This window comes from Heteronotia binoei, chromosome 21 (genome assembly GCF_032191835.1).
Source record: "Heteronotia binoei isolate CCM8104 ecotype False Entrance Well chromosome 21, APGP_CSIRO_Hbin_v1, whole genome shotgun sequence".
Lineage (NCBI taxonomy): Eukaryota > Metazoa > Chordata > Lepidosauria > Squamata > Gekkonidae > Heteronotia > Heteronotia binoei.
The window spans coordinates 134,015,651-134,040,638 of NC_083243.1; the positions used below are offsets into that span (position 1 = coordinate 134,015,651).

At 45.4% G+C, this 24,988-nt stretch overlaps 1 pseudogene; it reads left to right on the forward strand.

Moving 5' to 3' along the window:
* LOC132589647 (uncharacterized) overlaps nt 1–11,371 on the forward strand; it is a 64,078-nt pseudogene extending 52,707 nt beyond the window's left edge.
* The last annotated feature ends 13,617 nt before the right edge of the window (nt 11,372–24,988 follow it).

Consider the following 24,988-nt stretch of genomic DNA (forward strand, 5'->3'; position numbering starts at 1 on the left):
GCCGGCGATGAAAAGCTCCCTCTTGGAAAGGGGAAGGGACGGGGGGGGGCAGAGAGGCAAGAACCCCCGACTCAGCCTCTTCCCTGGGCTGGCCTTTCTCAGGGCGTCGGGCCCCTCCAGGCCAGTCCCCAGTTCCCCTCCTCCGGGCCCGTGGGCCTCGCAGCCGGCGCTAGGCCCTTCTGTCCAGCTCCATTAAGGCCGGGAGAGGCGCTGCGTCTCCACCTCCAGCTGAACGGCGTGGACCCGAGCTAAAGGGCCGCGGCAGCACTTCCCGCCCGGCCACGTTGCTCCTGCTCGGAGGCAGGCACGCAGCCCTATCCTAGGCCTGCCAGAGAACCAGACCCTTGCAGGCATCTCCTGCCAACCCCGGGGGTGCCAACGCGACCAGGCTTCTAGGCAAGCCCAGTCCCCGCGAAGGCCATCCAACAGATGTCTTAGTGTAGGTCTGCTTTGAATGGCTCCCTGCCTTCCATTCCTTTGGATGGGGTGGGTGGGGTGGGGAAAAGCCCCGCCGGCAGACTTACTACAGCGCCTCTGTAACGCCTCACTTGCAATATACAAGAGGCGGACTTCCAGAACAAAATGGAACTTCTAAGGAGGACAGCAAAGCAATCCTACTTCCGCTTTGGTCAAATCATTTGCCTTCACTTCTGTGTCCAAACTATTTCTCCGTGCCCCTCCTACTGGCTTAAGGGTGGCATTTGCCACAGGCAGAAGAGGAAGACTCCCATCCGTGGAGGACCAGTAATGTTCTTTTGATAAGTCTCCTTAGATGAATAGTTGCCCACGGAGAAGCAGAGTGTAAACCTTTAAAATAAATACAATGTGGCAGATCTGAAGCGCATCTTGGTGTATAACCATTTTACTCTTAACACAGGGAACTGGGGCCCCTATTCTTCCTTGGTCTCTGCTTTCCTCTGTATATTTTAAATTCAACAGCAGTGATTTATCTTCCTGCCTGTACAATACAGTTCGAAGCATCCTGAGGCAGGGCCAGCCCACCCACTAGGCAAACTAGGCATTTGCCTAGGGTGCCTGCAGGGCGGGGGTGCTGAATTCAGCCCTCGTCCTGCCCCCTAGGAAAACCCCTATTTGCCTCCCCCTCCCTCCCTCCCTCGTCCTTCCTGCTGCTGCTATTCCCATGCTGATCACAAGTGTGCCTGAGGGCCGGCATAGGAGCTGCCGGCCTCTGGTATGGTTTTACCTGATCAGCTGATCGGCCGGGGCGGCAGCCTTTAAAGAGCCTGGGAGTGCAGCACTTCACTGCCCATTCCCAGGCATTAAAATTGTGAGGAAGAGAGGGAGGGGAGAAGGCGCCATGGAGGGAGACAGGGCAGGGTGTGGGAGTAGGTGGGCACCGATGCTGCCTGGGGCACCATGCGCCCTTGGGCCAGCCCTGTCTTGAGGTATCTGTTCCCTAGGATCAAACTAGATGTAATGACAGCATATCTATCTCTTTAAATGTGGGCCTGCCCTGCCCCAATCGTGTACAAAGCAGGAAGTGGGTTGTCAATGTAGAGAAAAGGGTACACAGGTGTGTGTATGGGGACTTCCAAACCCTTCTGTGCCTGTGCCTGCTTTCCCACAATCTAAATGGGGAGCTGTGTTAGCCTATCTGTAGCAGGAGAAAAGAGCAAGATGCCAGTAGCATCTTACAGGCTAACAAAATTTATGGCAAGGTATGAGCTTCCATAAGTCACTGCACACTTCTTCAGATACAGCTAGAATGTGAGTTTATCTGTCCTATATATTTCAAAGTGGAGTGATGTCAGATAATGAATGACAATAGCAGACTAATGACTGTAGCAGGTGAATTACAACAGCAAACATGATGGGATTATGATATACAGAAGGGTAGTAGGCGTGGAGGAATCAACATAGGTAATGTGACAGGAAACCTAGGTCTCGATCAGTTGTTGACCTAAAAGTAGTAGTTATTTTACAAAGGAATTTTAAAGGGAGATTAGAAAGAGAAACTGCTGAATTGCAACTGATAAAAAAGCTCGACAATGGGCTGAATTGAGACTTAGGTTTCCTGTTTCATTACCAATGCTGATTTCTTCACACTTACTACCTCTCTGCATATCACACCTAATCCAATCACATCTTCTATTGTTGTGCCTGCTAATATAATTTGGCATCTGACATCACTCCACTTTTCAATATATAAGACAGATGGACTCATGTTCTAGTTGTATTTGAAGAAGTGAGCAGTGACTCATGGAAACTCATACCCTGCCACACATTTTGTTAGTCTTTAAGGTGCTCTTTTCTAGTCCCACAATCTGTTGGGCTCCAATATCAGAAGTGAATCTGAAGAGATTAACTTGTGGTCAAGAGGCAAGTCGGATGTGAAGGGAGCACTCCTTGCCAAGGGCTCCTTCTGTTAATTAAACTGAGCCCCCCCCCCCACTTTATATATGATGGGTCTGCCATTTTCCCATCTACACTTGTATTCAAAATAAAAAGTAATGTCAGAAACTACCCTTAGGAGGGCAAGTGGGTGTGTGGGAGTCTAAGACAAGCATTTGGTGTGAATTCTGGAAGAAGTAATACACTTTTTGTTAGAAGTAACCAGCAGGGACATCCGGATGCAGGGACAGGTCATACTTCTTGCCATGGAGAAGCCACATAGACAAGGCTGGAATAAAGGCTGGAGCTTTCTCAATCAAATGGAGACAGTGCTGCTTGAATTGAAATGGATAAAAACAGACCAACTTATATTCAAATATTTTGGCGGGATCAAATGCAGTCCTGGCAAGTGCCTTTTCCTGTAAAGCCCTTATTGGCTGCATGAGAACAACATGTAAGGGAAAAGTGAGGCCCAGAGTGGCACATCAGACATGCTGCTGGTGGGACTTGCAGACTTAGTCTCATGTTGTTGCTCAGCCATAAATTGACAGGGTGACCTTGGCAAATCACACACTCTGAGCAATTCACAACCTCTCCACCTCAATTCTCAACCTGAAAAAGAGGAATACAAACAAGCAGAAAACCTATGAAAAATCACTGGGAGAGTTTAGGGAAAGATCAGGAGGAAGTTGTTGCTTCTGCCAGAATCTTTCTAGGTTCTTTCGGTAGCTTTTTTAAAATATAGGGGATTCTCATAACCAGCTGGTTGCAAAATGACTATCACAAATGTATGTGGACCTTTGGAAATGTGGGCAGGGACAGAACAGAGGGATCAGAAGAATGACCATTAGCAGGCTGATAGAAGCAGACTTGCATCCCCAGAAGCTGCTACTAGCTTTGGAAGGAAAAGAACCAACCAGCAATTGGGGCCATGACTGTTTCCATGTTACCAAATATATTTATAATCCTGCAATCCTCAAAGATGCTGTGGAAATGAAAATGTCATGCCTGAAATTATCCTAATATGAGTGGAATCATGTTTTGGTCACATGTTAGGACTGAATTTTAATAAAGCCATAGGTGGAGGCAGACAATCCCCCTCTTTCCATTCTGCTCCCATCCATAAAAGCCTATGCAGTAAATCAGAAAACCCATGTGGGCAAAATGTCAGATGAGATTGGGGGGGGGGGGGGGGTCAGCAGCAAGAAGGAAAACTGGATGAGATCACCCTTATCCTCTGGTCACCCCTTATCCCCTTGGCACCAGCTGGAAGTAGGTAAGACCCCATCCAATCTGAAGTTTTCACTTTTGAATTATAAAGGCTTTGTGTAAATGAGTGGTTTTACATTATATATGTTTTATTTGATGGAACAATGTGTGTGTTAATACATGTCAAATATGGCTGTGTTATCCTTATCCATAACAGAATGGAAAGATGCCAATTGTAATAATGAAATTGATTTGCGAGGAACAGCCATATCCTAGGATGTGTTTCCAGCACAAGTACAGTTCCTGAAGGATTCATTCATTCACTCATTCATAGAAACATAGAGCTGGAAAAGATCTCAAGGGTCATCTAGTCCACCTTCTGCACTTTGCAGGAAATTTACAACTACTTCTCCCCCACTCTCCCAGTGACCCCCTACTGTATGCCCAGAGGAAGGCCAAAAACCTTCAGGATCCCTGGGCCAATGTGGCCTGGAGGAAAATTTCTTCCCATCCCCAAGTGATGACTGGTATTATCCTAGGCTTGAAAGAAAGGGCCACATGAGCTGAGCATCACCTCATCTCTTCCCCCCCTCCCTCTCACGATCTGTCTAAACTCACAGAATCACCATACTGTCAGATGGCTGTCTAGCCTCTGCTTAAAACCCCCCGAAGGAGAGTGACCACCTTCCACGGAAGCCTTTCCCACTGAGAAACTGCTCTGTCAGGAGGCTTAGCCAAAAGTTTAGATTTAATTTCAATCCATTGGTCCTGGTCTGACCTTCTGGGGCAGCAGAAAACAACTGTGCTCCACCATTCATTCATTCATTCATTCATTCATTCATTCATTCATTCATTCATTCATTCATTCTAGAATTTTCAGGGCCAGACCACACAAATTGCTAGAAGATCTGCTCATGGATCTCCAGTGGAGTTCTCACTACTAAATAGCAGTCACAGGTCCCTGCTTTGGATCTAGGCCATAGTGCATGGGAAGGGTTTCTGTTCTTTCTTTTTCCCTTGGGACATTTTCTGACCTCAAATCCTTCTCCTTCATGCTGTTATTTTTCCCACTAAGGAAAACATATAGGCTGCCTATATGTTCCCTAAGGGACTCTGATCAGGTGGAAAGGTGGCATAGAAATGGTTCTAAAAATTGGAGCAGAGTGGGGAACACTATCTGAAGTGAGGCAAATGATGCAACGAGGAAAGAATATTTCTCAGTTATTAGCATTAAAAAATCCTTCAGCTGAATGTTTAACTCCGTCTGTTGTTATTACATTTTCAAAATCTGGATCCTGTAAGGCCAAAACACATCCACAAAACCTGACTGAAGTCTTCACAGAGCTAGCTTGCCAATGTATGGAACCCAAACTGTGATTTACCTTGAAACAATTTACATACTCAGTTTGGCTCTTTGCTATTCAGTAAAAGGATCCCAGAACTTTGATCAGTCACTTGGTAAACTGGGTGAGCAATGATTTGGTTTTGCTTACATTTAGATTGCAGAATATACATCTCAGTTCACTGAGATGTTTACCTTTGAAGAAACTGATACACAGTTAAATTAAAAAAAAACAACTCTCCTAGATTTCTGCTGGGTCATGATATTTATTTTATTTAATTCGTTTGTACTCCTCCTTTCTCCCCAATGGGGACCCAAAGTAGCTTACATTGTTCTCCTCCCGTTTATCCTCACATTAACCCTGTAAGGTAGGTTAGGCTGGGAGAAAGTAACTGGTCCAAGGTCACCCAATGAGCTTCCATAGCATGAGAGGGGATTCAAACCCAGGTGTCCCAGATGCCAGTCCAGTACTTTTGACCACTGCACCACACTGCCTTTCTGATTTCCCTCTGACCTGGCTTGCAATGCTGGCTGAAGGGACTGGTGGGTAGCAGCAGTTTGCTGGCACTATGGTGCATAGCGCTGGGTTTCACTTAGGCCAGCACTCTAGATCTAGTTCCATCATCAGCAAGTATTTTTCCTGGAATGCCACTGTGGAGAGAGCGTGAGATGTTGTAGGCTAACACATGGATGACCACATTCTGAAGTGGCCTGCTGGTGGATTTCATCTCCACGTTTCCAAGGCTAGAACGATACATGTTGTAGCAGACTAAGTTGAAAGAGTGCACCATATAACTTCACAATGCAGGTTGGGAATGTCATTTTGAAATTCTTTAGAAGCGGCCTGGTGGAATCATCTCCCTGTGGAGATCCGGGTCCTACCTGAATTAATGCCATTTTGTAGGGCCTGCAAACTGGAGCTATTCAGCCGGGCCTTTGGTTGAGGTAGCGGAAGTCCTTAGAACATAAGAACATAAGAGAAGCCATGTTAGATCAGGCCAATGGCCCATCCAGTCACACAGTGGCAAATTTTTATATATATATATAATATACACACTGTGGCTAATAGCCACTGATGGACCTCTGCTCCATATTTTTATCTAAACCCCTCTTGAAGGTGGCTATGCTTGTGGCCACCACCACCTCTTGTGGCAGTGAATTCCACATGTTAAGAAGTATTTCCTTTTATCCGTTTTAACCTGTCTGCTCAGCAATTTCATCGAATGCCCAGCAATTTCATCGAATGCCCACGAGTTCTTGTATTGTGAGAAAGGGAGAAAAGTACTTCTTTCTCTACTTTCTCCATCCCATGCATTATCTTGTAAACCTCTATCATGTCATCCCGCAGTCAACGTTTCTCCAAGCTAAAGAGTCCCAAGTGTTTCAACCTTTCTTCATAGGGAAAGTGTTCCAGCCCTTTAATCATTCTAGTTGCCCTTTTCTGGACTTTCTCCAATGCTATAATAACCTTTTTGAGGTGCGGCGACCAGAACTGCACACAGTACTCCAAATGAGACCGCACCATCGATTTATACAGGGGCATTATGATACTGGCTGATTTGTTTTCAATTCCCTTCCTATTCCCTTTCCAATTCCCTTCCTTATTTCCATCTGCTTGGCCTCCCTTACTTGTCATCATGCTATCTTATTTTAATCTTATCTTAATTTATTATTCCATCTCTGGGATTTTGGGATATTGATATGTATAATGTGCCCAACTGGAAACTGCTGCCTGTGACATATATGTTGTTTGATTTATTGTATCCTATGGTTTTAGCTTGTAGTTTTTAATTGTTTTAACTCTTATTGTTATCTGCCCTGAGCCCACTCATGGAAAAGGGTGGAATATAAATTAACAAAAATCAATCTATCAATCAATAAATCAACATTCCAGGGGAAAGCTGCTCGTAGAGCCCTTCTTCTGCTGTGTTAGTTTTCCACTTACAGGCATTCTAAAATGTGATTCTCCACCTACAGTCCATTTGCCATCTAATTTCCACTTCCTTAAATTGCGTCAGATCCAGCTTAAATTCATAACAGAGAGACCAAGCAACAACACTTCTCACGAACCATGTTTGGCCTTATTGCCTTCAACTGCTAGCCCTATTTCATTGACCTTTCTAAGCCTTCCATACAGTAAATGTGGCAGGTTACTATTACAAAAAAAAAAAAAGTGAATGAAGTGTCAAATCTTAAAGGGCCCCAATAGGTTTAAATTCAAGTATTAAGGCTTAATTAGTTTGCAGGCTGAACTGTGAAAGATTTGTATAGTTCCATGCAAAGACAATAAATGTGTTTATTACAAAACTCATTTTGAATGTACTAAAATTCAGAATTGGTAGTGATGGGGAAGGATCTCCTTTAGATGTAGACTGCAGCATAAAATGGGGCAGATTAGAAACATATTTATTCTGTGACATACAACATCTGTGTATGGGCCTATTCCACTGTAATCAAAATCCCTTCCTGAAGTGCTAAACCATCCCATCTCGAGGATAGCCCCAAGAGAAATATTGATTTAGCAGCATTCCTCTGAGTCATGCAGCCTCCTTTTTTTTGTTCTGTTGTATGGTTCATATACTGTTTGTTGATGCCATCCCCCCCGCCCCCCAAATTGTAATACTCGAAAATTGTGGAAGATTAAACAGCCCCCTCCCTTATTTAGGTTCTTTTTAGATGTGCTGAGACAAAGACCCTGTAGTGTATGGCGTTCGCAGAACGCAACCAGTTCATAAGGGCCACATCAGCAGAATGACATCAGCCGCGGAGGCAACTGAGAAACATCCAGGTGCCTCCGCGCTGGGCGCAACGATCCGCCAATCACAGCTCGTGGCGGGAAATACGGCTGACCGGCATTGGACCGGCCAGCAGGGAGAATAGTCCGGCAACTGTATATATGCGGGATCCGGCCTGCGTGCTCGCTCTCTCCATCTTGTATAGTACCATGGAATAAACTATGTTGCCCAACGCTCGTCTCCAAGTCTGGTACTTTACAGTGGCGACGAGGATGGGATTCTAGCCTCATAGGCTACGACGGAGATCTTGGGCAACGAACGACCGGACACGACCGCCGCCGCCACCATGGCCAACCAGGGCGGGATCACCGGCTACCTCGAGCCCTTCGACCCCGCAAATCCAGAGGGCTGGGAGTCCTACTCGGAACGGGTCGAGTTCTACCTCCGGGCCAACAAGATCACTGACGCCGGAGCAAAGAGGGATGTTCTCCTGAGCGTTTGCGGGCCAGCCACGTTCGAGATCGCGAAGGGTCTCTCGGCGCCCGCCCGCCTGGCGGAGAAATCCTACGAGGAGATCATCCGGCTCCTCACGGGCCATTTCTTGCCGCAGCCCTCACGGGTGGCTCGCAGATTCCTGTTCCACAGAAGGGACCAGACCGCAGGAGAGTCAGCAGCGGACTACTTGGCGGCCCTCCGCAAACTCGCCGGGAACTGCAATTTTCCCCAGCTGGAGGAAACCCTGGCCGACCGATTCACGTGGGGCCTCCGCGATGAAAGGCTCCAGCAGAAGCTCTTCGCCAAAGAAGAGCTCACCCTCCAGGGCGCCTTCAGCGAGGCGGTAGCGGGGGAGAGGACCGCCAGGACGTTTCCCCGGGCCAAGACCGAGACTGCTCACCACGAGGAGCTGGACCCCGAGCACCAGGACGAGGGAGAAGCCTTCCAGACGCGACGCGCTGCAGGACCCGCCGCCCGAGCTCCACAGCGCCCCCGAGCCCACGAACGGCAGAGTCAGCGCACCAGCGAAAGGGTTAAATGCGCCAGCTGTGGCGACCCCCATGATTGGCGGGACTGCCAGTACCGGACCTGGGACTGCAGGAGCTGCGGGAAGACCGGCCATATCGCGCGAGCTTGCCGAGCCAAGCCCAACCGCCCGCGGCCGACCGCGCACCACGAGGCCGCCGAGTCCCACTCCACAGCCTCCACCTCACTTCAGGTACTGAATTTACCCCTGACCACCCCCAACAAGATAACGATGGCGGTCCTCATAGACGGGGCCCCCTGCACCATGGAAGTGGACTCAGGCTCCTCCATCTCCATAATTGCGGAGGAGACCCTGAGAAGGCTACGCCCCGGCCAGGGGCTGCAGCTGCGACCGGCAAATTTCATATTGCGGGACTTCCAGCAAAACCCGGTCCAAATAGCGGGGTGGGCACGGGTGCTGGTGGAGCGGGGGTCCTTCAGAGGGCCCCTAGACATCCTGGTAGTCAAGCGGCCGCTTACCACCCTGTTGGGTCTTGCATGGTTTGGCCCCTTGGGAATCCGAGTAGAGGTGGCGCGCACAGCCACAGCAGGAGGGTTCGGGGAGGTGTGCGGAGAGTTCCCCGACGTATTCGATGGGTCGCTGGGTAGTTACAAGGGCCCGGCCATCTCCCTACCGCTCGACCCGACGGTCAGACCGATCCGGCTCAAGGCAAGGAGGGTCCCCTTCGCCTTGAAGCCCAAGATCGAGGCAGAGTTGGACCGCCTAGTAGCCCAAGAGGTCCTGGAGCCAGTTGATTACGCCATGTGGGAGACCCCCATAGTGACCCCGGTCAAACCAAATGGGGACGTGCGGATATGTGCCGACTACAAGTGCACAATTAACAAAGCGCTCCAAGACAACCCATACCCGGTGCCAGTAGTCAGCCACGTCCTGGCAGCCCTGGCGAGGTCAAAGATTTTTGGGAAGCTGGACCTGGCACAAGCCTACCAGCAGCTCCCAGTGGACACTAAAACGGCCGAGGCGCAGACGATAGTTACCCACAGGGGGGCGTTCAGGGTTAACCGGTTGCAGTTTGGGGTCAGCGTGGCTCCGGGGATCTTCCAGAGTATAATGGATGCTCTCCTTAAAGGGATCCCCGGAGTCCAGCCGTTTTTCGACGATGTTTTAATCGCCGCCCCGGACCCTGAGGAATTCCGCAACCGCCTGAGAGAGGTGCTCCGCCGTTTCCAAGCCGCTGGACTAAAAGTTAAGAGGGAGAAGTGTATGCTGGGGGTGCCACGGGTGGAGTTCCTGGGTTTCGCAGTGGACGCGGAGGGAATCCACCCGACCGAGGAAAAGACCAGGGCCATTGTTCAAGCCCCAGCCCCCACGTGTAAAGCGGAGCTACAAAGCTTCCTGGGGGTCCTCAATTTCTACCACACGTTCATACCCCACAAGGCGGCTCTCGCCGAACCCCTACACCGATTACTGGACAAAAAAGCTCCATGGGTGTGGGGGAAGAAGCAAGCCGCCGCCTTCCAGGCAGTTAAAGACGTTCTGGTTTCCAACAGGGTGCTGCACCACTTCGACGAGCGCCTTCCGGTCATCTTGGCTTGCGATGCATCGCCGTACGGGGTGGGCGCAGTCCTGGGGCACCAGTTACCGGATGGCCGGGAGGTTCCGGTCGCATACTACTCACGCACCCTGACCTCGGCAGAATGGAACTACGCACAAATCGACAAGGAGGCCCTGGCCATAGTAGCGGGGGTCCATAAATTCAACGATTATTTGTATGGGCGCCGGTTCACGATAGCGACGGACCATAAGCCGCTTTTGGGTCTGTTGGCCCCAGACCGACAAACTCCCCAAATCCTGTCCCAGAGGGTGTTGAGGTGGAATCAATTCCTCAACTCGTACACCTACACGCTGGTACACAGGGCGGGCAAGGCAATGGGTCAAGCGGACGCTCTCAGCCGGTTGCTGCTCCCTGACACAGGCCCCGATCCAGCCCCAGCACACCAGGTCATGTCGATCGAGTCGCTTCCGGAGCAGCCCCTCCACGCGGCGGAGGTGGCTAGAGCCACCGGGAAAAACAAAACCCTAGCACGGGTGCTCGACTGGGTGGTGAGGGGGTGGCCAGAGGGGAACATGGGGGAAGAGTTCAATCCCTACAAAATGCGAAGGGAGGAACTCACAGCCCACAAAGGGTGCCTACTATGGGGGAGCAGGGTAGTGGTCCCCCCCCCTCTACAGAAACGGGTCTTAGAATCACTCCACGAAACACACCCAGGCATAGTGAGAATGAAGGCCCTGGCCAGGAGCTACGTATGGTGGCCGGGGATGGATGGGGAGATAGAGAACTGGGTCCGGAGATGCAGCACATGCCAGGAGTCGCGGCCGGACCCACCCAGCGCCCCGGCTACACGATGGGAGACCACAAGGAAACTGTGGTCCCGGCTCCACATTGATTTTGCCGGGCCGTTCCAGGGACAGATCTTCCTAATCATTGTGGATGCCTACACAAAATGGTTAGAGGTCGTTCCCGTAGGGTCTACCTCGTCAGCAGCAGCCATTAGAGCATTACGCAGGGTCCTGTGCACCCACGGTATTCCGGACACCATAGTCTCGGACAACGGGGCAGCGTTCACCTCGGGGGACTTCCAGGCGTTCCTCCAGAGGTACCTCATTAGACACATCCGGTCAGCCCCCTTCCACCCGGCCACCAACGGCCAGGCCGAGCGGATGGTCCGAACAACAAAAGAGGCCCTGGGAAGGATAGTGCAAGGCGATTGGGACCACCGGCTAGCCGCGTTCCTCTTCGACAACCGGGTCATCCCAAACCCAGTCACCGGGGTCAGCCCAGCCGAGCTCCTCATGGGGCGCAAGCTCACCACAAGGCTAGATCGGCTAAACCCCGACAGAGCCCCCGACGTGCGAGGGTCACCGGAGGTCAGAGAAGCGGCTAGGGGATTCTTCGCAGGGGACCCAGTGTACGCCCGCAACTACGCTTCAGGCCCCGAGTGGGTAGCCGGGCGGGTACTACGGGTCGTGGGTTCCCGCCACTATGAGGTATCCACCGAGGGGGGCCAGATCCTACACCGGCACATCGACCAGTTACGCCGTCGGACTCTCCCAGAGGTACCCACGGAAACGAGGGAGGGGACAGGGTCCGAGGGGCACCCAATGACACCTGCACCGACACCACGGCCACACACACCAGCAGAGGCGGACCAACCCTCGGACCCCGACCCACAACCCAGCAAGGCTCAACCCCCCGGGGAAACCCCAGAGGCGGAAGTAGCCCCGGCACCACAAGCCACTCCCAGGCGTTCAACACGGGAGCGCCGACCTCCCGCCTACCTCCAGGACTATGTCACTAACTAAGGGGGGAGGAGTGTAGTGTATGGCGTTCGCAGAACGCAACCAGTTCATAAGGGCCACAACAGCAGAATGACATCAGCCGCGGAGGCAACTGAGAAACATCCAGGTGCCTCCGCGCTGGGCGCAACGATCCGCCAATCACAGCTCGTGGCGGGAAATACGGCTGACCGGCATTGGACCGGCCAGCAGGGAGAATAGTCCGGCAACTGTATATATGCGGGATCCGGCCCGCGTGCTCGCTCTCTCCATCTTGTATAGTACCATGGAATAAACTATGTTGCCCTACGCTCGTCTCCAAGTCTGGTACTTTACAGACCCAACAGACCTATGGGAATTTCAAAGCTCCATGACATTTCAAAGGAACTCAGAAGACATAGTTAACCAGTAAACAACTAGATCTATCTTTAAACTGTTCTTTGTCTTTCTTCTGTTCTAGTAGAGAAAGTAGCACAGCACTTCTGAAACTACGCTGGTTCCCATTCTCTGAAAAATACAAATGTCAGCAATTGATGGGTTGTTATGCCTGCAAAAAGGGAGATCTAAGCACATATTACTTGACTGTAAGTCACAGTGCAAAATATCACACTTAAATGGACCTGATCCATTTAAAACAAAAACAAAAGACATAGAATGCTTTCTACTCTAAGACTTTCTAAGACTTTGATCAGGCAGGCAAACAGGGACTACGAGGAGCATATTGCAAAAAACATAAAGACCAACAATAAAAATTTCTTCAAATATATTAGAAGTAGAAAACCAGCCAGGGAGGCAGTGGGGCCCTTGGATGACCATGGGGTAAAAGGATTACTGAAGGAGGATAGGGAAATGGCTGAGAAGCTGAATGAATTTTTTGCCTCCATCTTCACTGTGGAAGATGAGAACTTTTTGCTCACCCCAGAACCACTAATTTTAGAAGGGGTGTTGAAAGACCTGAGTCAGATTGAGGTGACAAAAGAGGAGGTCCTATAACTGATAGACAAATTAAAAACGAATAAGTCACCGGGTCCGGATGGCATACATCCGAGAGTTCTGAAAGAACTCAAAGTTGAACTTGTGGATCTTCTAACAAAAATCTGTAATCTTTCATTGAAATCTGCCTCCGTTCCTGAGGACTGGAAGGTAGCAAATGTCACTCCCATCTTTAAAAAGGGTTCCAGAGGAGATCCGGGAAACTACAGGCCAGTCAGTCTGACTTCAATACCCGGAAAGTTGGTAGAAAGCATTATCAAGGACAGAATGAGTAGGCACATTGATGGACACGGGTTATTGAGGAAGACTCAGCATGGGTTCTGTAAGGGAAGATCTTGCCTCACTAACCTGTTACATTTCTTTGAGGTGATGAACAAACATGTGGACAAAGGTGACCCGATAGATGTTGTTTACCTTGACTTCCAAGTTTGTGGATGACACTAAATTGTTCAGGGTGGTGAGAACCAGAGAGGATTGTGAGGAAGTCCATAGGGATCTGTTGAGGCTGTGTGAGTGGGCGTCAACGTGGCAGATGCGGTTCAATGTGGCCAAGTGCAAAGAAATGCACATTGGGGCCAAGAATCCCAGCTACAAATACAAGTTGATGGGGTGTGAACTGGCAGAGACTGACCAAGAGAGAGATCTTGGGGTCGTGGTAGATAACTCACTGAAAATGTCAAGACAGCGTGCGTTTGCAATAAAAAAGGCCAACGCCATGCTGGGAATTATTAGGAAGGGAATGGAAAACAAATCAGCCAGTATCATAATGCCCCTGTATAAATCGATGGTGCAGTCTCATTTGGAGTACTGTGTGCAGTTTTGGTTGCCGCACCTCAAAAAGGATATTATAGCATTGGAGAAAGTCCAGGAAAGGGCAAGTAGAATGATTAAAGGGCTGGAACACTTTCCCTATGAAGAAAGGTTGAAACGCTTGGGACTCTTTAGCTTGGAGAAACGTCGACTGCGGGGTGACATGATAGAGGTTTACAAGATAATGCATGGGATGGAGAAAGTAGAGAAAGAAACGGATAAAAGGAAGTACTTCTTCACCCAAAGGGTGATTAACATGTGGAATTCACTGCCACAGGAGGTGGTGGCGGCCACAAGCATAGCCACCTTTAAGAGAGGTTTAGATAAAAAATATGGAGCAGAGATCCATCAGTGGCTATTAGCCACAGTGTGTGTGTGTGTGTGTGTGTGTGTGTGTGTGTGTGTGTGTGTGTATATATATATATATATATATATATATATATATATATATATATATATATATATATATATATATATATATATATATATATATATATATATAATTTTTTTGCCACTGTGTGACACAGAGTGTTGGACTGGATGGGCCATTGGCCTGATCTAACATGTCTTCTCTATGTTCTTATGTTCTTACTCTATAGAGAAGGCAGAACTAGTCTTAGGAGTTCTCAACATAGGGCAAACAGAACAAACCCTCCGCCAAAGGATAAATGGACACAAATCTGACATCAGGAATTACAGAACTGAGAAGCCTGTGGGGGAACACTTTAACTCTCAATGAGTGACCACAAAGTAGCTGTTTTACTGCAAAGGAACTTCAAGAACAGAATGGAGAGAGAAATTGCTGAATTAGAAATTTTACATAAGTAAAATTACAAAAGTAAATTAGGTGGACAAGAACATCACTATCCAATGTATTTCTCTTTTAGCTGTATTGACATACTCAAATAGAATATTGGTTGTTTATCCCATTATATATACTGAACCCATCTCCCATTATATTTTAATGCATTTTTCTCTTAATGGCAAACTATATGTATGTTACATGTTAAAAGGTAAATTAGTTGGATGGCAAAACTTCTGAGATAAAAATGCCTTCCTTTTGGCCCAGTCTTATAGCAATAGAGTCATTAACAGACATTCCGACATTTTGACATATTACTGTTTTATTGCTTTTGCATGCTCAAGCTACTCAGATCAAAGGTTTGCTCAATTTGTTAATTTTATTATACTGGATTTGTACCATTTTGCATTCTGAGCCACTGCCTACCAGCTATGCGTAGCTCTGTTCACTGTACTGGTTTCCTTGTCTGATGAAGTGTGCTTGGAGCAAACGAAAGCTTATGTTCTGAATAAAACTAAGTTGGTTTTAAAGGTGCCACTTGACTCCTATTTTGTTCTAGCCTTAGCAGAGTAATTACAGCTTAATTATTTCTTTTATGATAACATCTGCTGCAACAAATTTGACCACTGATATTTACATCAAATGTATGTACCATTGCTTCATCTTATTTGATGTTACTTTGGCATAACTTTAGAGCTGCTTTGGGCACTTATTGGCTCCAAATATAGAACACTGTCTAGTTTTGAACTGCATGTTTGAAACTGCATCTGTATCCCTAGCAGATGCACAGCTGCAAATATAGTTTAGAAACTAATCAACATTGCCCCTGTTGGGAATGCCATTTAGATATTTGTTTTCAGATCTTCTGACTTGTGTTCCACCTTGGGGCAATGTCTGAAATTCTGTATTTGCTAGAACATTCTATTCATCTTCTCACTTTGGCCATCCTTGCAATGATCAAGTTACAAGCTGTTTGATGCCTCAGTGACCAGGAGTGCCACAGAGGAGAGGGACAAAGATTTTTTTTTGGGGGGGGGGAGATCAATTCAGTACAGGGCCTGAAGTCCTGCTTTCAGATATGTTTTAGATTAAAGTTCTGAAAAGCAGAATATTTTCAGCTGTTTGTTGTAATAACTGTTAAGTGTTGATATCACAAGTTTTAATACTGGACTCTAACTGGATCGAGGCGGCTCGGCAGTATTGCTGTTGCTAGACCTATTGGCTGCGTTTGATATGGTCGACCATCGGCTGCTGACCCGCCGCCTCGCCGACGCAGGAATTCAGGGGCTAGCCTTACAGTGGCTCTCCTCCTTTCTTGAAGGTCGGGGACAAAGGGTGGCAATTGGGGGGGAGCTGTCTCAGAGGCACCCACTTCACTGTTGTTCCCCGATGTTGTTCAACATCTTTATGTGCCCCCTTGCCCAGATTGCACGGAGGTATGGGCTGGGTTGTCACCAATATGCAGATGACACCCAGCTCTATCTACTGATGGACGGCCGGGCTGGCGATGTCCCTAAAAATTTGGACTGGGCGTTGCAAGCCGTGGCTGACTGGCTCAGGCTGAGCGGGCTGAAGTTGAATCCAGTGAAGACTGAGGTCCTTTGCGTGGGCCACGGCGGACCGGGAGGGGAGATTACCCTACCGGCTTTCGACGGTGCGCCACTGATACCAGTGCGCAAAGTCAAGAGCCTGGGAGTGCTACTGGAATCCTCTTTATCAATGGAGGCCCAGATAGCTGCCACTGCTAGATCCGCCTTCTTTCACCTCAAGAGGGCGAGGCAGTTGGCTCCCTTCTTGGAGCGCAGCGACCTAGCAACTGTGATCCACGCAACGGTCACCTCGAGACTAGACTACTGCAATGCCCTCTACATGGGGCTGCCCTTATACCGAACACGGAAACTTCAGGTAGTCCAGAACGCGGCGGCCAGGCTGCTAGTGGGACTACCACGGTGGGAACATGTGCGGCCTGGGCTGCGGGATCTGCATTGGCTGCCGGTGGTGTACCGTGTTCGCTATAAAGTGCTGGTCATCACCTTTAAAGCCCTATATGGCCGAGGACCTGCCTACCTAAGGGACCGCCTCTCCCCATATGTTCCCCAGAGAGCACTGAGATCTAGCTCTCAAAATCTTCTAACAATCCCTGGGTCAAGAGAGGCTAGATTGAAGACAACCAGGGAGCAAGCCTTCTCAGTAATGGCCCCTCGATGGTGGAATCATCTTCCAGAGATGGTACGAGCCCTGCGGGACCTGAACCAATTCCGCAGGGCTTGCAAAACATTTCTTTTCCAGCTTGCCTTTGAGACAGAACCTGACTAATCTGACGTGTAGCCATTTAACCATCTTGTGGATATTATGACTTATAGTAATTTATAGCACCTATCTCATCTATTTTAGCTATTTTAAATAATTTATTATGTAATTGTTTATATTTAAAATTGTTGTTTACATTGTTTTACTTGAATCATGGAATTCCATGTCTGTGAGCCGCCCTGAGCCCGCCTTTGGTGGCGGAGGGCGGGATACAAAAATAAATTTATTATTATTATTATTATAGGAAATATTAGCACCCTGAGGGCCTCCATTTTGATTAATTTTTGCAGACCCACATACCATATGCTGCACATCTCCTTGTCAAAGGGAATATGGCAAACTGCATGTGCCTGGTGCTGGGATCCAACCTCTGGCATCCTCTAAGCCAGGGGTGGTCAAACTGTGGCTCAGGAGCTACATGTGGCTCTTTCACACATATTGTGCAGCTCTTGAAGCCCCCACTGCCCCATCGGCGAGCTTGGATAAGGCATTTATCTCTTTAAAACACTTCTCCAAACCAAGCCACCCAGCAGCTTGGAGAATGCATTTAAAGTTAAAGTTGCTTACTTTCCACCTCCCCCTCCCCCTTCTCCATCTTTTAGCTTCCCTCCCTCCTTGTCTTGAGGCTCACAAACATCTGACATTCATGTCTTGCGGCTCTCAAACATCTGATGTTTATTGTATGTGGCTCTTGAGTTAAGTAAGTTTGACCACCCCTGCTCTAAGCAAAACAGGGAGACCTTGATCAACTCCAATTTAAAGAACATGTTTAGAAAAAAAATGTTTTTTTTTGTATGTGCATGACCTACAAGTTCAGATCTCAGAGGGTAGCTGATCTGATATGGCCGCTATTCAAAAGATCTCAACTCAAATTCTAATCAATCTGATCCCTTGTTGGCAAGGGACTTGGCAGAGGAAACAGCAAGAAACTTCCTGATTGATTAATTTCTAGCTAAAAGACAGTTGAAAAGCATGAGATGGAGCCTGGAAACAGGTTCAGAGCTGTTAACAGAAGTAGAAAAATACTAAGGTCATACAAAACCTGAACTTCTGGTACTCACCCACAAACCACCATTGGTTATCATTGTTTTATGGATGCAGTTTGGTGTTCCTCTATGCTGAAGTTTGATGAAAAACAGAATGAAATCTGGGACATAACGATGATTGCAATAGGACTGGGCTATTTCAGTGTCACTAAACACCCTTGAACGATTGGTTCATGGCAACCAATCAATTTATTTTTGGACTAATGCATGCCAAAACCTCATTCTCTATCCTTACAAAGGATTTGCTGACTCCCTGGAATTCTTCTATGGACCCTAGAGGTCCCTGAGGTCCAGTCTGAGAAATATGGGTATATAGAAAAGCCAGACTGGGACATAACAAAGTTTTATGTTGTCTCCAATGCTCTCTCTAAGCTGTGGACTCTTGTGAGCAAAATTTTTACTTTGTGAGCTACTGGAATTAAAGTTGTGAGCCAGTGATTTGGCTGCTATATAAATTAGTTTGCTCTGGGGCCATCCTTCCTGAGCTAAGACAAAAAATGTGTGAGCCAGAGGCTAAAAAACTGTGAGTTAGCTCACACTAACTCAGCTTAGAGGGAACATTGGTTGTCTCTTACATATTTTAGCAGTGGAACCATCTTCTGAATCACTCTTATTAACAGCTAATGTGGCTAAAAAGGAAGCTGTCAAAACAGTGGAGTGGGACTTTACTTTTACTTTTAAAAATGAAAAAAAATGGTAAGATTAAACATGGCATGCACCTGCACTGGTCTTGTTTTTCAAAGAAAACACTGCCTGCCTATTTTTCTTTTCTCTAGATCAAAAGCAAAAACAGTTGCTGGAGTTATTAAAATACACTCCTCTCTGTGTTGGAATCCAGCAATGCTTGGGTGCATAAGTTAGCAGTGGGCCACTTGTGCACAGCGAAGAGCTATAAATGGACTGGAAAAGTATATGCTTTATTCATAAAAGCAGGAGGCACATTTCTGCTCAAAACTGTAATATAAATAGTGCATGTTTCTTTTAATGAAATGGCCTCTGATGATAGTTGGGAGACTTTGCTTTTCCCCAGATCTGAACACTGGCAACTGAAATGACCACTAATAGTGTGCAAAGTGGGGAATAAATAAATGAAAAAGAAGATATGCTGCAAGGACATTATATTTTAAAGAGGTCTTGGGTCTCCACTGACTGAAGGAAGTTGTAGAACAGCAAACTAAATGAATAAAAAGGATGCTGAGAGACAGGGTTGGGGGTGGACAAGCAGAAGAGAATGAAATGATTGCTTCTTATTTGAAGTTTACTCTGGATGGTTTTTACTATGTTGTTATAATATGTTCAGAAGTGATTCTCAATGTCCCAGGGCTTCATAGTCTCACATTTAATCCACTTGTGATATTGGCTTTATGCCAGATGCTCACCTCAGTCCAATAGCAACTATATGAAAATAAAGTTCTGCGTATGGGTCATTCATCTGGATCTGGAACCATGCACATTAATGTCGGCTGTGAGATCAGTGCATGCAGCCCTGGGCTGGGGATGAGCACATGTGCATTCACATCTGGTTGGACTGGGGGTGAGTGAGGAGTGGATTGAATCTCAGAACTCCTTTCCAATAGGTGATCAACGCTGTTCTGCAAAGGCCAGATGTTTTCTGCTTGTGTGTGTCTGTGACACATTTATAAGAACTCTGTATCAGGGACTCTATGTATTTGTAAGCTTTAGGAACATAAATATTGACCCTGAACCAGTTGTAATCATAGCTAACTAGTCTGGCAGTCCTTGATACAGATGAGTATAACTTATAGCATTCAGTAGGTCTTGAATAAGCATTGCAGTACAGATGAGACATAAACACTGATGCATCTTCACACTGGCAAATAATGTAGAAACATGCTTTTCCCCATAGATCTCTCTTGCTGGACTGGAGCAACTGATTGTTTAGTCATTTTAAATATTGATGTCCAATAGGAATATTTTCAGCCTCCAATATTTCCTGTGATTTCTATCAATATTAATTTTTCCAAAAAATCCAACTAAGACATGACAAAAAAGCAAAATGCAACCAGATAATATGGAAGGCAAGGCTAATCCACTGATAGAGAATGGCTAAAATAACCTGAAGGAAGATTAAGCATTGATTTATAAACAGTTCACATAAATTTCAATCAATGCACTGTCACCCTAATAGCCAGTGAAGTCAGAGGAGATGAGTGTAATGTGATGAGACAGTTTAATCTTGTTATGACATTAACTGTGGAATTTTACAACAGCTGAAAATGCTGGAGTGAGAAAGGTTTCCAGTTATCAGTGAGATACAATAGATAAGTTTTGGATTAGGCTGCAGCAGTGGCCAGGTCTCTTGACCCTGAGACATTAACATGGAATAAAGGCAGAAGATGCCACAAAAACATTGTTGGGAGTGTTTGCCACATTTTCCGGAAAGGATTATCACCAATTTTCCAAATCTGTACACAATGCAGAAGACTAATGGGTTGATCTTCTTCCCCTACCCTTCACCCTAGAAATGAGCTAAACAAATCCAAAAGAAGTTCTGTTTTCAGCATTAAGGGTGAAGACAATTTAATAAATGCTTTGCATTGAACCTCAGTGAGAAAGTAATAAGGCATGACAGCAGTTCAGTAGAATATGCAGGAACAGACAAGCAGGTCTGGGTGTTACCATATAAATCTGATAATCAAATCCAGATCTCTGAACAACATCACCAAGTTTGAGCATGCCATGAGATAAAGGGAAGTGGGCTGTGAACAGAACCCTGAGGGACCTTAAAGTCTAAGGGTTCAAGATGGGAGGGCTGATTTAAATTCCTTTTCTTAACATTAACTAAAGTCACCTCTTAGCCTCACTCTTCCCGTCCTGTTACCACATTCTGCTCGGCTTAGGTCTGCTTTAAATAGTCCACATATAAAGTGCTTACTCATACACTAATGAGGATTCACCTGTGCCAGCACTCCATATGGTGCTTGTAATGTATAAAAGCCATCATATCATGTGAGTTGATTATTACATGTACAATGTCCAGCACAATCACATTATATGTGCATATTACCTATACATATGCAATGGATTATGCCAGACATTGCATGTATATTCATGAACAAACAGGACATGAAACCTTTTAAGCTGCTGATGCATGGTAAGCTTTCAAAACTTTTACATGCTGCACTGAGGTGCTTTTTCAACAGCATGCTGTGTGTGGGGACCCTAACATGTAAATTCAGGGTGGGGAGGGATTTGGGGTTTGTTATTTTATGTTTTGTTTTAACTGAAAAATGTTTTTTTAACTATTATTGTAAATCATAGAACTATTATTATTGTAAATTAAAGAAACATAGAATTGGAAAGGATCCCACAAGGTCATCTAGTCCAGCCCTCTGCCCAATGCAGGAAACTCACAAATACCACCTTGAACCACAAGGAATGGTGAATATAAGTTTTAAAAAATCAATAAATAAAAATTCAGAAAAGATAAGACAGGCTTGTCTCTGGCCTCAGATTTTGTAGCACAATTAAAGGGCAGAAAATTGTCAGAGTTTTTTTTTGTTTCCTATTACATTTTTTTCGTCATGGAAGTGCCATTTAGATCTGCCTTAGACATCAAACCTTTTAGTCCATTCCTTTAAATTGTTTTAGTAATTCTGAAATATCAAATGAAAGTAGTTTTTTAAAATAGAGTAAATGTATTCACTTATGTTGTACATAAAGGAACTCTACCTCATAACTAATGTGAGAGGAAAAGTAATATAAATTAACTGGCGCAATTAATCAACAAAATTAATCAACAAACTGCAATCACAGTTGAAACATAACGGCTGAGGAAAATAACTCAACTTGTGCAAGTAATTATTTAAAAAATGTTAAATGTAGAGAACTGATTCCTGAACATTGTAATAATGATGATGTTTTATTATCTGCTTCTATATTTGAAACAAGTATTTTTTCTAATATAGTTGATTTTACTTGTTGTATTTAACTCTTCATACAATCTGATAACTTCTGATGAATTCATATTTTCCTCTATCCCTTTTCCCTTCTATATCCCACTTTTTCTTGAGAAAATAAAAAAAACCCTAATCACAAAAAATGTTAAATGCAAACATTGCCTAGTTTTACAAATTTGATTAAAATAAAAACACTTTTCTTCTCTAAACAAATGTAGCTTTTAAAAAGTTATACCAGGGGTGACCAAACTTGCTTAACGTAAGAACCACATAGAATAAATGTCAGACGTTTGAGAGCTGGAAGGAAGGAAGGGAGGAAGGCAGGAAGGAAATGTAATGATTTGAATTTAGATATGTGTGTTCCTTTAATTAGCAAATTGCAGTAGAGAAAGGGGGGTGAAAGAGGGTGAATGAGTGACTGAGGTGATTGGTTGGTGACTGATAGAGTATGGGCAGAACTAAGGAGTGTGTGGAGAGAGAGAGAGATGTCAGACAGCAGTTAATTGTCAGTTGTGGTCAGTCAGTGCTCTGAAAAGCAGTCTTCTGATTAGAATCCCATACTAGTGCTGTGAAAGGCATTAAGATTCCAGAGAATCTATGATTCTAGAGAAATACTTAGAATGCATATTAGGGGCTAGATAGAGAGCCAAAACCTAATTGTTGTATATGCGGACTAATGATACTATTACGAGTGTTCCTGCCTGGCTCATTGGAGCCTTGAGGACTGAGCTTGGTGACTCAGGAACAATGGGCAGTAGGATCCAAATCCCTGCTGCCCTGCTCCAATCACGGGCCCCCTGTTGGTTTGAATGATCCAATGGTGTCCTAGCGCGGGAACCTTGAACTGTATATAATTGGCCCTGTTGGCCCAGTAAAGCAGTCTTATAGTTCAGCCTTACCATGCTGTACCCGAATAAAGAGAGCTATGATCACCGCAACCATGTCTCCTTCATGCATTGAATCCACTATATTATACTAATATTGTCAGAGAATTATAGGAGTATGAGAGACAGAAGCTATCAGAAAGTTGAGATAAGAGAAAGGAAGATTTGAGAAGGGAGGAGTGTGTGAAGTGAAAGAGTGACATCTAGATCAAGAGTTACTATTATTCATTGAAGAATTAAGGCTTAAGCTATAAACATCTTGAAACCAATACACCTATTGTACAAATGCTTTATTTTGCTTTATACTAACCTGGAATCCTATGATTTTAAAATATAAGAGTATCATCCTCAGGGCCACATAGTCCAATGAAGAAGCCTTGGAGCTTGGGCACAAATTCAGTTGGGAACATTAAATAAAGTGTTTGGAATTAAATTCCTGGTGGCAGGCATTGCACACAAATGAAAAGAGAAGTTGTGTCGGGAAGGCAGGAAGGCAAAGAGATGGGAGAGGGAGGAGAGAGAGGTGGAAAGAAAGCAACTTTAATTCTCTGGATTTAAGTTCACTTTAAGCTCTCTGGCTTGGCTTGGAGAAGTGATTTAAAGAGAAAAATGGCATACGGAGTGGTGGGGGCTTCAAGAGCAACACAATATATGTGAAACAGCCATGTGTGGCTCCCAAGCCACAGTTTGACCACTCCTGACTTATATCATTTAAAAGCAACTTGCTTCCATTCAGGATCCCCCCACCAACAAAAAGGGTTTTTTGAACTGTTAATTATATAAAAACATATTAGTTAATTGACTGAAAGATCTTTAACTGATATTCATCACAAAGGGTGGGATCATAAACAAATTGTGTGCATAGAATCCTTCCTTCCTGATGGAGACCCAAATGTCCCCTGAAATGCTTCTCCTGGGGGACAATGGGACTGTCCACACACACACACTTAAATAAAATAACTGATAAAATCAAGAGCATTCAGCAGATTGCTGGATCAGGAACTGAGTCCTAAATATCTCTAAGCAAAACGAGCATCACTATTAACAGCAGGAACTCATTTGCTTAATAGGCCAAACCCCCTGCCATCACCATTGTTTCACATAGGGCTTTTTGTAGAAAAAGCCCAGCAGAAACTTATTTGCATATTAGGCCACATCCCCTGACACCAAGCCAGCTAGAACAGCATTCCTGTGCGTTCCTGCTAAAAAAACCCTGACTCATATTCCTTTTAAAAATTCAATGATATTGCCAACCACCTTTTCAAACCATGGGCATAAAAAAATGTCCTATAGCACATCTAGTTCATTAAATAGTCCCAGCTCTTTACAACTGATATTATCTATCTTTCTCCCTGGAAAATATATATGGTGTGTGCATCGCTATGATTATCCATTCCCACACAACTGAAAAACAAAATTCCCTTTTAGGGAAATTTAAAAATGACCTGCATTTTATACAGTGTTTTTATCCAAGTCTCTAGAGAGCTGCTGCCAACTTCTCCAAGTTCAAAACTATCATTACACATTTACTCTTAGACAAGAGAATTGTCTGGATCTTCCTTCCTGACCCACTGATAAAGCCAAGTGGGTTTTAGATGGAAGATTCATTTCTCCCTCCTCAGCAATTATCTCTGTGACTGCCCACGATCCTTCCCAATCTTTTTAAACAACATCCTGTTATTAAAACTACTTGGCAAGCATTTAAAGGCCCTGGATAAGGTAACCATGCACAAACTATTCTACTTGGGGTACTATTCTACTTGGGGTACTATCAAGCAATAAAGACAAACTGTTTACACACAGGAGGCCAGAGGTTAGGATAGGGCCTACTCATTTGTAAAAAAAATGTGTCATCATTAGTGACAATGAAATTACTGAGGTTTTGATCCTCCTCCAATTGAAGTTAACCATAACATTCCTACAGATTTCAATGGATTACCACTAGGTCACTAATTAGAGATTAGAAATCCAACATCCTTAAAGTAGCTTTAAAAAAAGGGATAGGATGACTCTTGAAATTGTATCAGGCTGAAAAATGTTTTGTAAAGTGAATCACAAACTGGATCATTCTGTATAAATGGAGCAATAATCATTTAAATATTGTCCTCCCATTAGTTCTTTTGAATTTATGAAACAATATTTTTTAGGTTGAGACATAGGACATAGTGCGAGATGGAACTTTTGGAAGAACTTTCACTTTATTAGACCAGGTTCCATGGGTTTAATGAATCTCAATATGCTTAATTTTCATGGAACAAGTATGTTCT